This window comes from Anolis carolinensis, chromosome 1, assembly GCF_035594765.1.
Source record: "Anolis carolinensis isolate JA03-04 chromosome 1, rAnoCar3.1.pri, whole genome shotgun sequence".
NCBI lineage: Eukaryota > Metazoa > Chordata > Lepidosauria > Squamata > Dactyloidae > Anolis > Anolis carolinensis.
The window spans coordinates 198,672,493-198,683,477 of record NC_085841.1 but is presented as its reverse complement, the minus strand read 5'-3'; the positions used below and the strand labels follow the sequence as shown (position 1 = coordinate 198,683,477).

The following is a 10,985-nucleotide window of genomic DNA, read 5'->3' as shown; positions in this document are numbered from 1 at the left end:
TGGCTTTAAAAAGAGAATTTTCAAAGATACTTCTAATGACTATAAGTCCCATATGTTTTGATTGACCTAAGTTGCAAAAGGCCTATGTTTGAGAAAGGCCTATGTTTGAGAGAAAATGCTGATGTTTGGAAAAAGAGTTGTTCCAGAGAAAAGAAGTTACTTTTCAATAATAACAAAAACCAGGACTGAACTGGTTAGATCTCACTCCCTAAGGTTCCCAGCGGTTTAGAACCTATACTTGCAACAAGGAGAAGATAAGCAGGTACTGAGATCAGGGTGAATAACATGAACGCACCATTGTCTAAAGAATCACATGTTGTTACAGCATAGAAAACCAATGGAATTGCATGATGGTTAAGATACTTGTGACGTAGCCAATATTAGACAAATGGGGTAAATGATCTTTGTAAGCCAATAAGAATATGTTTTCTACTTTCTGTAGAAGTGATAAAAACCCTTGCAATCATTTTCCAGGTTGCGACAAATCCTTTGATTGTATAGATGTATGCTTTATTTGTCGTTATTGCTAAGCTCGCAATAAATAGCTTTTTGCAGTTTGAAGATCCAACTTTCGTGGTGTCCTTCCTCACCCTCTCCACTGAAAGGGGCCTCCTGCTTTTGACTTTGGATTAAGATGAGTATTTTTTACATCTTTTACATCTTTGCCCCTTCATGCCGACTTCAGTGGAATTCTCTCTCAATTTTGTGGGTGTAGAGTTGGAACTGAAATTCTCTTGAAACCACCTCTTTAACATTTTGGATTGCACTCATTATTTCAGATGAAATGTCAAACCAAGACATACCATTCTAGGGAATCTGTGATGTAAAAACAGCATGTTGTGCTTATTACATCATGTAAAAATCAGTTGGTGTGTGTGAGAACAGGAGCAAAGCAGCAAGCTGATTGGCTGGGCCACACCCAGGGAGCCAACTGAGCCTGGGAGTCTTGGCTACAGTTGCAGTTTCTGCTGGAGCTCAGTTTTGAAAAGGAGCTTAGCAAGAGAGGTTTTGCTCTTGGACTGCTGGATGAAGACATTTTGCATTGTCTTCTAACGGACTATTTGAATTCTTTCTTTAAAAGGACATTGTGTCAGTCAAAGCAACTGCTCATATGAATGTATATATGTTGCTCTGCATTTTGAAGAGTAAAGTTCCTGTTATTTACTGTTCATCTGCGTGGCATATCATTTTTTTTTTTTTTTTGCAAGACAGTGTGTGGACTGGTCAAGCGTGAACTACGTATGATTTTCATTTCGTCACAATGCTGAGCTCACCGTATTGCATGCACATGTCTTTAAATAATGCAAAATCTTATCTCCTTTAGGCTTCACATAACTTCTTTTTCTTGAACAATTTTTTTTCCAAGAGTACATTTCAATTAATTGCAGTAGGTTAATTTTATAATGCATGCTTGGACACTCCTGGCAGAATAGTTGCCACCAGTTTGTAGAATCAGCTGAATTTGAATTTTGTTTTTAGTAGTAGGTAATTAATGATGAACTGTTGCTTCTACTTTGAAGCATATAGCACATGAAGTAGATGCTATAAGGTTGCGACAGCCTTTTGGGCAGGAGACACCTCCCATCAGCCACTGGGATTTGCTATCCTAAAACTCAAATTATTATGTTGGGAAGAGAAAGGAAGAGGGAGAATCCTGTTGCCCTCTTGTACCTATACAGTAGATTCTTGGTGTCCGCTGATATTTGGTTCTAGGACTTATCGAGGATATCAAAATCTCAAGTCTCATTCTATACAATGGTATAATAAAATGATGTCCTCTTTATAAAATGGCAAAATAAAAATTATCTTTTGGAATGAAAAAAAAATCAAGATGTAGATAAAGCAGTCTGACTATATTTGTGTTGGTCACGCTGTTGGTTGTCGTCATATTTTTCCTCCTCCGTGTTTGGAGAACCAGCAGAACAGTAGGGTTGTCGAAATTCTTAACCAATTTGACTTTGAATCCAAACCTATCAGAAAAACTTTGCTTATTTTGGAATCATGTCACTCATCCTTAGTTCTTTGCCATCAGGTATTAATAGGACTTTCTGTCAATGACTGTCTGCCACCCTTAAAAGACTGCATTAAGGGAGAACAAACCCAGGGTCAATTTAGGCACAATAGTCCTGGTTAGACATGTGCGCAAAATTCATTCCTACTGTTTCTTTTGTGTCTTCCGTTTCTGCAGAAGGATGAAATGGGAAGCTTCCATCCCACACAAAAATATGCTCGTCATGAAAGCCTGCTTTCCTGTGCATCCGAACTTACCTCCTTTCCTCCTTGCTTAAAAAGAAGGAGTGTGTGTGGCAGGGTGTGCAGGCAAGCAGATCCGGAGCTCAGCTGCAGGCTCGCTCTAGGCCTGCCTTCATGCCCCACCATACATGAACTCTCGGACAGTGTGGCGGGGCATGCAGGCAGGCTGGCCTGGAGTGCACCTGCAGCTAAGCACCTCTTACTCTAGAGTAAAAAGCACTTTGCTACAGGCACTGGCAGGTGTGCCCGCTTTCCAGTCCTGCCTGCACATCCTGCCACACACACACACACATACACACACTCCTTCCAAGGAGAGTGCATGTATAGCGGGGTGTGCAGGCAGGCCCAGAAAGCACACATGCCTGCCAGTGCCTACAGCCTAGCATCTTTTACACCAGAGTAGAAACAGCAGGTGCCAGCTAAGAAGAACGCACGCTGGGAAGGGGAGCCAGTGGGTGGGAATCCCCTTTCCCCATAACGGTCTGATTTTTGGGCCCTAAAACGAAAGAACCGAAAAGAACCCTCCTAATTTTGGAAGGCTCACTATAAACAGATCACAATGAAAGCTGGGACACAAAACGGGACAAGGTTTCCCCCGAATGCACATGTCTAGTGCTGGTAGAAGGGTCGGATGGTAGACCTGTTGTGAGTAGAACAATATACCCTCTCCGGAACCAGCTTTGCAGGGATAGGGTGTTTCTGGACTGAGTAGCTAACCGAAACGTGCTTTCACTTGTCACCGATCTGGAGGAGAAGAACTGAATCACTATCACGAAGACCCTGACAAATGCTTGGGGATTTTATTCCTCTCATTTTATGTATGGATGATGTTGTCTTTGTGGATGGTGTTTGGGCTTGATGAAGTTTGTGCAGTTTGCAGTTCTCTGAATTTTTAAAAAATCATAGTTCTTTAGACAGATCACTGTTATGAAATATTATAGGCATCTTGCAATGAACCGAAGCGGGAGGGGAGAACGCTTGCTCTGCATGTCAGATGCTTGAAATCCTTAGTGACCTCCTTTTCCTCCTGAGGGAAAGGAGAAGCACCTTTAGATTTATGTCACTACATATCAGTTTGCATGCACAGTGCATAACTCCCAACTTCACTTTCAATTAAGCATTAACTCAATGATTATTTACGTCTTCTGGGAGCAGCCTGCATTATTCAATAAGAAAATATAACCTTAAAATGTGTTACCCCAGGGAGGGATTAATATGATAATATGACGATTTGTTTGAAGTTTGTTTGGCATCCACCACACCTTGCAGCTTGAATAGCCTTGCAGCTTCAAAGCCTGGCTGCTTCCTACCAAGGGGAATCCTTTGTTGGGAGATATAACCTGGCCCTGATTGTTTCATGCCTGGAATTCCTCTATGTTCTGAGCGGTGTTCCTTATTTACTGTCCTGATTTTAGAGTTTTAAAAAACTGGTATCCAGATTTCAATAATAGGAAGGAGGAGGCACTGGGGTCGTTCCCTGGAAGGAGACTATGGCCTCTCCCAGCAGGAAAATAACATGTTTCTCTGTCCTTTCTTTCCCATTGAACCAGACTGGATCACACTAACGCGTTGCCAGGTACAGCTAGTATACCATAAATTTAAATATCTCTTACCACCATTTCGTTAGATTCCCTAATCAATGAATAATCTCTGTGCATGTATATATTTCTGCTTGTATTGGAATAATATGTAGGTTTGGATTTTTAATTAATTATCTTGAATCCCTCCCTTAATCCCTAATTTCACAATTTAAGCATTTTGTTTTGATTTATATCCATATTAAAATCTCCTGCTACAATAGTCCCTCCCTCATAAAATGTCTGGAGCTTCTTAAGCACTTTTCTGAGAAATTTTTATCTGACCATGATTTAGACTATATATATTTACTATTGTGAATTTTTATTTTCTAATTTAAATTTCAAAAATACATATCACCCCTTTCTATCTTTAATCTGGTCCAGGATCTCAGTATTTAGATTTTTGCTAATTATTATTGCCACCTCTCTTGCTTTATTCTTTCCTCTGGTTTCTGCTTTTGTCTCCCATGACAAGGAATTCAGAAGTGATTTTAAAATAATGTTTAGACTTTTTTGTTTCTTGAATGCACAATATATTAGCACCCTCTTTCTTTTTTTCCCCTTAATTTTTTTTAAAAAAAATACAATTGTATTTACATAGAATAAAATGTTAGCTTGGATGAGCTGGACAGTTGAAGAAGGAAAGGGGGGGGGGAATAGAAAAAGAGAATATATATATATATATATATTCAAGATAAAATTTGTTTGTTTATTTATTTACGGTTCTTTTATCTCGCCTTTCTCAACCCCGGAGGGGACTCAAGGTGGCTTCACTATTATTATTATTATTATTATTATTATTATTATTATTATTATTATTAATTCATTTCTATCCTGCTTTTCTCCCATGGTTGGGATTCAAAGCGGTGTACAACATATAAAATTCATATAATACATTGAACAGCAATACATAATCGATTAAAACATCATATCCTGATTAAAACCCAATTAAGGTATCATTTTTTAAAAAAACTTACAACAAGCACCATATTAAAGATATCCATAACTTCCGGCCACTGAAGTTATTTGTTAAGTATACTCAAACAATTATCAGACTGGCAATGCCTATTTCATTTGTCTGGGAAGGCCTGGCTCCACAGAAAGGTTTTAATTTGCGAAGGAAAGGCCAGAAAGGAGGGGGCTGATCGTACCTCATTAGGGAGGGAGTTCCAGAGCTGTGGGGCCACCACCGAAAAGGCCCTCTCTCTCGTTCCCACCAAATGCACCTGCAATAGCGGTGGGACCAAGAGAAGGGCTCGAGAGGGTTGGTGGAAGGAGATACGGTCCTTCAAGTAGGCTGGGCCCAAACTGTATAGGGCTTTGTAGGCTAAAGCCAGCACCTTGAATTGTGCCCGGAAACAAACCGGAAGCCAGTGTAGCTGCTTCAGGATCAGAGTAGTTCTTTCTCTATATCTCGCTCCCATGAGCAGTCTAGCAGCAATTGATGAAGACAACACCCCTGTCTAGCACAGTGTTCCTCTATTTATGTTAATTAAAGTTCTGTTATTCCCCCCCCCCCCCCCAATTCTGCCAGTTAGTTTGCTCTGCTCTCTTTTTAAAAGATAAGCCAAGGTCTTCGTATTTCTCGTTGGCCACCAGAAGAATCACCAAATCTAATAATAATGGATGGAGGTCGCATCCCCCCTGAGTCAAGCAGTCATGCTGCTGGCGATGTCGGGTCTTGCTCTATTGGCAGGGCCTGAGGCAGATCATATTCTTCAGGATGCCCACAAGCAGCAACACTCCGTCTAGTTGGCAAAAATGACAAGCAGGCTCTCGCCCAACGGCTGTGATGAAACAAGTATCAGGGTCCACTTCATCTGGCTGCAGCAGCAAATGGAGGCCTCGCCCGTTGCCAATGGCGATTGTACTGGGTACAGGCCTAGCAGTTAAACTACTGCCTTGGAGCTGATGATGAGGCGGAGTTTACAGATGCCTGATAGGCAAGTTGTTGCAGTTTTTAAGGTTTTAAAGTTAGAATTTAAAAGATCAAATGATCAAACCTATGAGCAAGCAGCAGGAAGCAGGGAGAGAATTCAGCTGAGGTCTTAATGGCAGTTATACTCTACCTCTACTTACTCTCCAATCTTCTTCCTTCTTTTACTTCTCCATCTGCTCCAGTATGCCCTCCCTAAGGCCTCCTCCAAGACCCAGGGTGGTAAGATAAGTAGATTAGATAAATTTTCAGGAGAATGGGTTATCTAGGAAGGATGATTATCTCGGTTAGAGAATTTTCTATCTGGAGCACCTGCGCAGTTCTTACAGCCTCAGTGCCATCTTGTTCTTCTTAAATATAAATATATAATTTATATTTAAATTACAACTAAAACCAGAATACTTCCTATTCGGAATGATCCACATAAATCTAGACAAAAACCAAAAAATTATATTTAATTATTTAACCATAGCAGCAATAATAACGTACATAAGAAAATGGAAAAACAATGAAATCCTCACGAAAGAAGAGTGGTTACTCAAAACGACTGACATTATGAATATGAACATAATATACCAAATAAGGTACCAAGATCAAATCAACAAACTGGACTTAGTTCAAAGACTATCTCAAACAAGAAAAAATGAAGACACTAATATAACCGACAAGATGAGATCAGGAAAAAGATGAAAAGAATGGATGATATACAAAAAAAGAGACGGAATTCAACAAAAGAAGAATTTTATTTGTAAACAAGACAGCTAGTGGCAGAGATTGGAAGTCAACAATATCCCTTTATACCTTACCCTATATTTAACCCCATAGCAACTTTCTTAAATAGATTTAATCTATATCTTTTAAAATTCAAAGCCAATTTGTTCACATGTAACTAAGCATATTAACCTTTACTCATTTTCTTTTCAAAGATTTTTTATCTTGACAAAATAGCTAATAATTTACTTATATACATAAATTCAATACACACAAACATGTGTAATTCAGATTATTTAAAATACTTGAAATTTTCTGATGGCGGTATCCACATCCTTCGAAACATGTTCCCTGAAAATAAAAAGGGATATATATATATATATATATATATATATATATATATATATATATATATTTACAATAGTTCCTCTGATTGCTTACAGAGGTCAATAGTCATGAACTGTCTTTTTAAAGTCCATAAATCTTCAGAGCCTCAGAAATATCAAGGCCTCAGAGAGTAGGCAGCCATTTTGTCTCCAAGCTGTATCTCTCTCTGAGGTAAATCTGCTCAAACTGGTTCTCCTGCAGCATGACAAAAAAAGTATCAAATCAAATTCCCAGCTCTTTGCAGGTTCAGCCAATCAGTTTCTTACACGTAGTTTTCCAGTAAACACATACATTACAGTGTCTTTACAAACCATAACAGACATCTACAGTCCTCAGCCAGGGAGTTCTTCTGGTGCTTCTGAGCAAAGTCTCAATCCCAGGATTCCATAGGTGGCTGCCATAGCAGTCAAAGAGGGATCAGAGCACTTTCCACACCTTCCTTAAATGATTTGGGGACATATTTTGACCATGACTAGCCTTTTCCTCACCTGTTTTAATGGATAAGAAAGAATCAGTGATGCAGTTGACTCCTTGAACTAAAACATACTGAATAGTCTTGCCGAAGACCATTCAAAGTTTCATCCACTGGTAGTTTCTTCCAGACAAACTGGCATAGAAGAAAATGAGAAGAAACTAATCCCAATTGTCCTGAGTTGTGGGATGTATAGAATTAATGTAGTTTGACATCACGTTAACTGCCATGGCTCAAAGCTATGGAATAGTAGTTTGGGAAGGCATCGGCGCTCTTTGGCAGAGAAGGCTGAAGATCTACAACTCCCAGGATTCCATGACGGGTAAAGTGGTGTCAAACTGCATTAATTCTACAGTATAGATGTGACCTAAGATAGTCATATTCAGTGCTATAAGCACTATTACAGCAGGTCTTCGGTGATCTTTATAGCAAAATCTTTTAATTCATATCCATATTTTGATATGATGAAAAAAAGGTCATTAGTATAAATCTGCTGGGTACTGCTCCTTTATTTGGATGGAGGAAACAATCCTCGTTTAGGAAATGGGAAAATGCGAAAACGAGAGAAAAAGTTTTCCGCCCGCATAAATTGGATGATCCTTCTCTGTCTAGTGCCCCACTTTGGCCTCTGCCATCTTCTGAAGATTAAATAAGCAAAACAATGCTATGTATGTTTAGACTGGATATTTGGGTAACTCACGCAAGTAGACGCCCAGAAGGAATGAGAGTGATACAAGAATCATCTTCCTCCTATCTCCGTGGTTTTGGTGCCAACATCCAAGTGGAGGTTGCTAAAACAAAAGATTTGTTAGTCACTGTTCATGGAAATTACTTCTGAAAGAGGAAGATTTTTACAGAGTCCACAATGTGAGAATTTGCCTTTTTAATCCCTGCATCGTTGGCATTTTAGAGTTTCAAAGGATCTTTGATCTTAGGATAGAAACAAATTGAGAATTGGATGACAACTTTCTCTGTTAGGAATGAACCAAAAGCCAGGTTTCTCAAACATCCTTCCAAAACAGGAAGCTTCATATTACCTTTTTTCCTACTTGAGAATCCCTTTGTTCCTGCCATGCATTGTCAGGGAATCCTATCCTGCTAAGATTCAGAGGCGGCTTAGTAATTTAGGGCCCATCCAGACAGAACCAAAATGAGGGACCTGGTTGGGTTTTTACCCAAACAATGCCCCCGTAGACACAAATTAATTTGGAATACCATTGGTTATTCCGAATATAATAATAATAATAATAATCTATATATATAAAATGATAAAGTTGTTTGCGCAGTGACTATAACAACAAAACTAAACATCCCAGAAATACAAAATTTGGCAACACAATGCAAAAGGCTTGCCTCCAGGTTACAACAACACAACCACACCACAAAACCACAATCCAGACCCACAAAACTCACAACAACGCATCATGCGATAACAACACAACTAAACGCCCCAAAAATACAAAACTTGGCAACACAATGCAAAAGCCTTGCCTCCCAGTTGTAACAACACAACCACACCACAAAACCACACAGGACCCACAAAACTCACAACAATGCATTGTGACTATAACAACACAACTAAACGCCCCAGAAATACGAAACTTGGCAACACAATGCAAAAGCCTTCCCTCCAGGTTGTAACAACACAACCACACCACAAAACCACAATCTGGACCCATAAAACTCACAACAACGCATCATGACTATAACAACACAACTAAACGCCCCAGAAATACGAAACTTGGCACACAAGTAAACGCCCCAGAAATAAAAAACTTGACAACACAACACAAAAGCCTTTTCTCCCAGTTGTAACAACACAACTACACCACAAAACCACAATCTGGACCCACAAAACTCACAACAACGCATCGTGACTATAACACAACTAAACGCCCCAGAAATACAAAATTTGGCAACACAATGCAAAAGCCTGGCCCCCCAGTTGTAAGAACACAACCACAACACAAAACCACAATCCGGACCCACAAAACTCACAACAACGCATCATGACTATAACAACACAACTAAACGCCCCAGAAACACAAAACTTGGCAAAACAATGCAAAAGCTTTGCCTCCCAGTTGTAACAACACAACCACACCACAAACCCACACTGGACCCACAAAACTCACAACAACGCATCATGACTATAACAACACAATTAAATGCCCCAGAAATATGAAACTTGGCAACACAACATAAAAGCATTCCCTCCCGATTGTAACAACCACACCACAAAACCACAATCCGGACCCACAAAACTCACAACAGTGCATCGTGACTATAACAACACAACTAAACGCCCCAGAAATACAAAACTTGGCACACAACTAAACGCCCCAGAAATACAAAACTTGACAACACAACACAAAAGCCTTTTCTCCCGGTTGTAACAACACAACTACACCACAAAACCACAATCCGGACCCACAAAACTCACAACAACGCATTGTGACTATAACAAATACAAAATTTGACAACACAACTCATCCACCTCCCCAATCCCTACATTCACACTTGGCCTCCAAAAAAACAATTACAATAATAACAATGACAACAACAACAACAATAAGAATCAACACCATCACAGGCAAGAAACAGCCAGGCACTGAGGCTGAGAGGCCAGTCAGTGCTACACTGGGCTTCCAAAAACAATACAGTAGCATCTAACTTATCCAACCTTCATGACCACAACAACAACAATAATAATAAACACCTACACAGGCAAAACAAAAAAAGGACTATTGTACCACAATAGAAATATAAACCGCACTCAGCAGAATCAGACATTACAACTAACAGCAAACCAAAGACAACAGGGATCTCAAGCAATTATCAATCAACACAAAAATTGAAGAAGGTAACAGACTTCAAATACTACTACTAATGTGAGTATAAAGAAGGTAACAGACTTCAAATACTACTACTAATGTGAGTATAAAGAAGGGTGGAGGTCACAGCATCAATACAACCTAATGTAGACTGACCAACACCACCAGACTAAGCCACAGCAACGCGTGGCCGGGAACAGCTAGTAATAATAATAATAATAATAATAATAATAATAATAATAATAATAATAATAATAATAATTGTGATGTCTTACTTGGTTTTCTCTCTCTCCTGCTTATTTCCTGGTTTGCTGCTCTTGGGTGGAATGTTCCATTGGCTCTTGCTTTGGGGGTGGAGCTTGGGACTCCCCTGTAGGTTTGGGTGAGATGGTTCAGCCCTGCAGCCTATGAGTTAATCTCTAGAGGCTTTCCCCCCTCCTTTTCATTTCAGAGCAAAACCTCTTAGAGATAGGTCTTAGAATTGTCTGGGTTCTTTGGCCTGGCAAATTCAAACAGGCAACCTATATCACGTACTTACCATATAGATATAATAGTTCAACTCATAGCTCGTACTTACCACAAAGATCATAGCTTTAGGTATTTATCAAAGATATCTCAGCTTATAGTCTGATCATAGCTTTGTGTATAGCTTAGACAGTATATTTCATAGCTTATAGCATAGGTTCCCAAACTTATTTGGCCTACTGCCCCCTTTCCAGAAAAAATATTACTCAGCGCCCTGGATTTTTAATTTTTTTTTAATACAATTAAACAGAAAAATATATCTACCTGTGGCCATCACCGCTCCCCTGGAT

General features: G+C 39.4%; 1 long non-coding RNA gene across 1 annotated transcript; it reads right to left on the bottom strand.

Annotated features, from left to right (window-relative positions):
* Positions 1-6,490: 6,490 nt before the first annotated feature.
* On the bottom strand, positions 6,491-8,575 carry LOC103281168 (uncharacterized). Its single transcript, XR_507594.3, has 2 exons — positions 8,037-8,575; positions 6,491-7,352 (listed from the first exon to the last, which is right to left on the bottom strand). It is a non-coding gene; the product is annotated as an uncharacterized LOC103281168 (long non-coding RNA).
* Between the last annotated feature and the right edge of the window lie 2,410 nt (positions 8,576-10,985).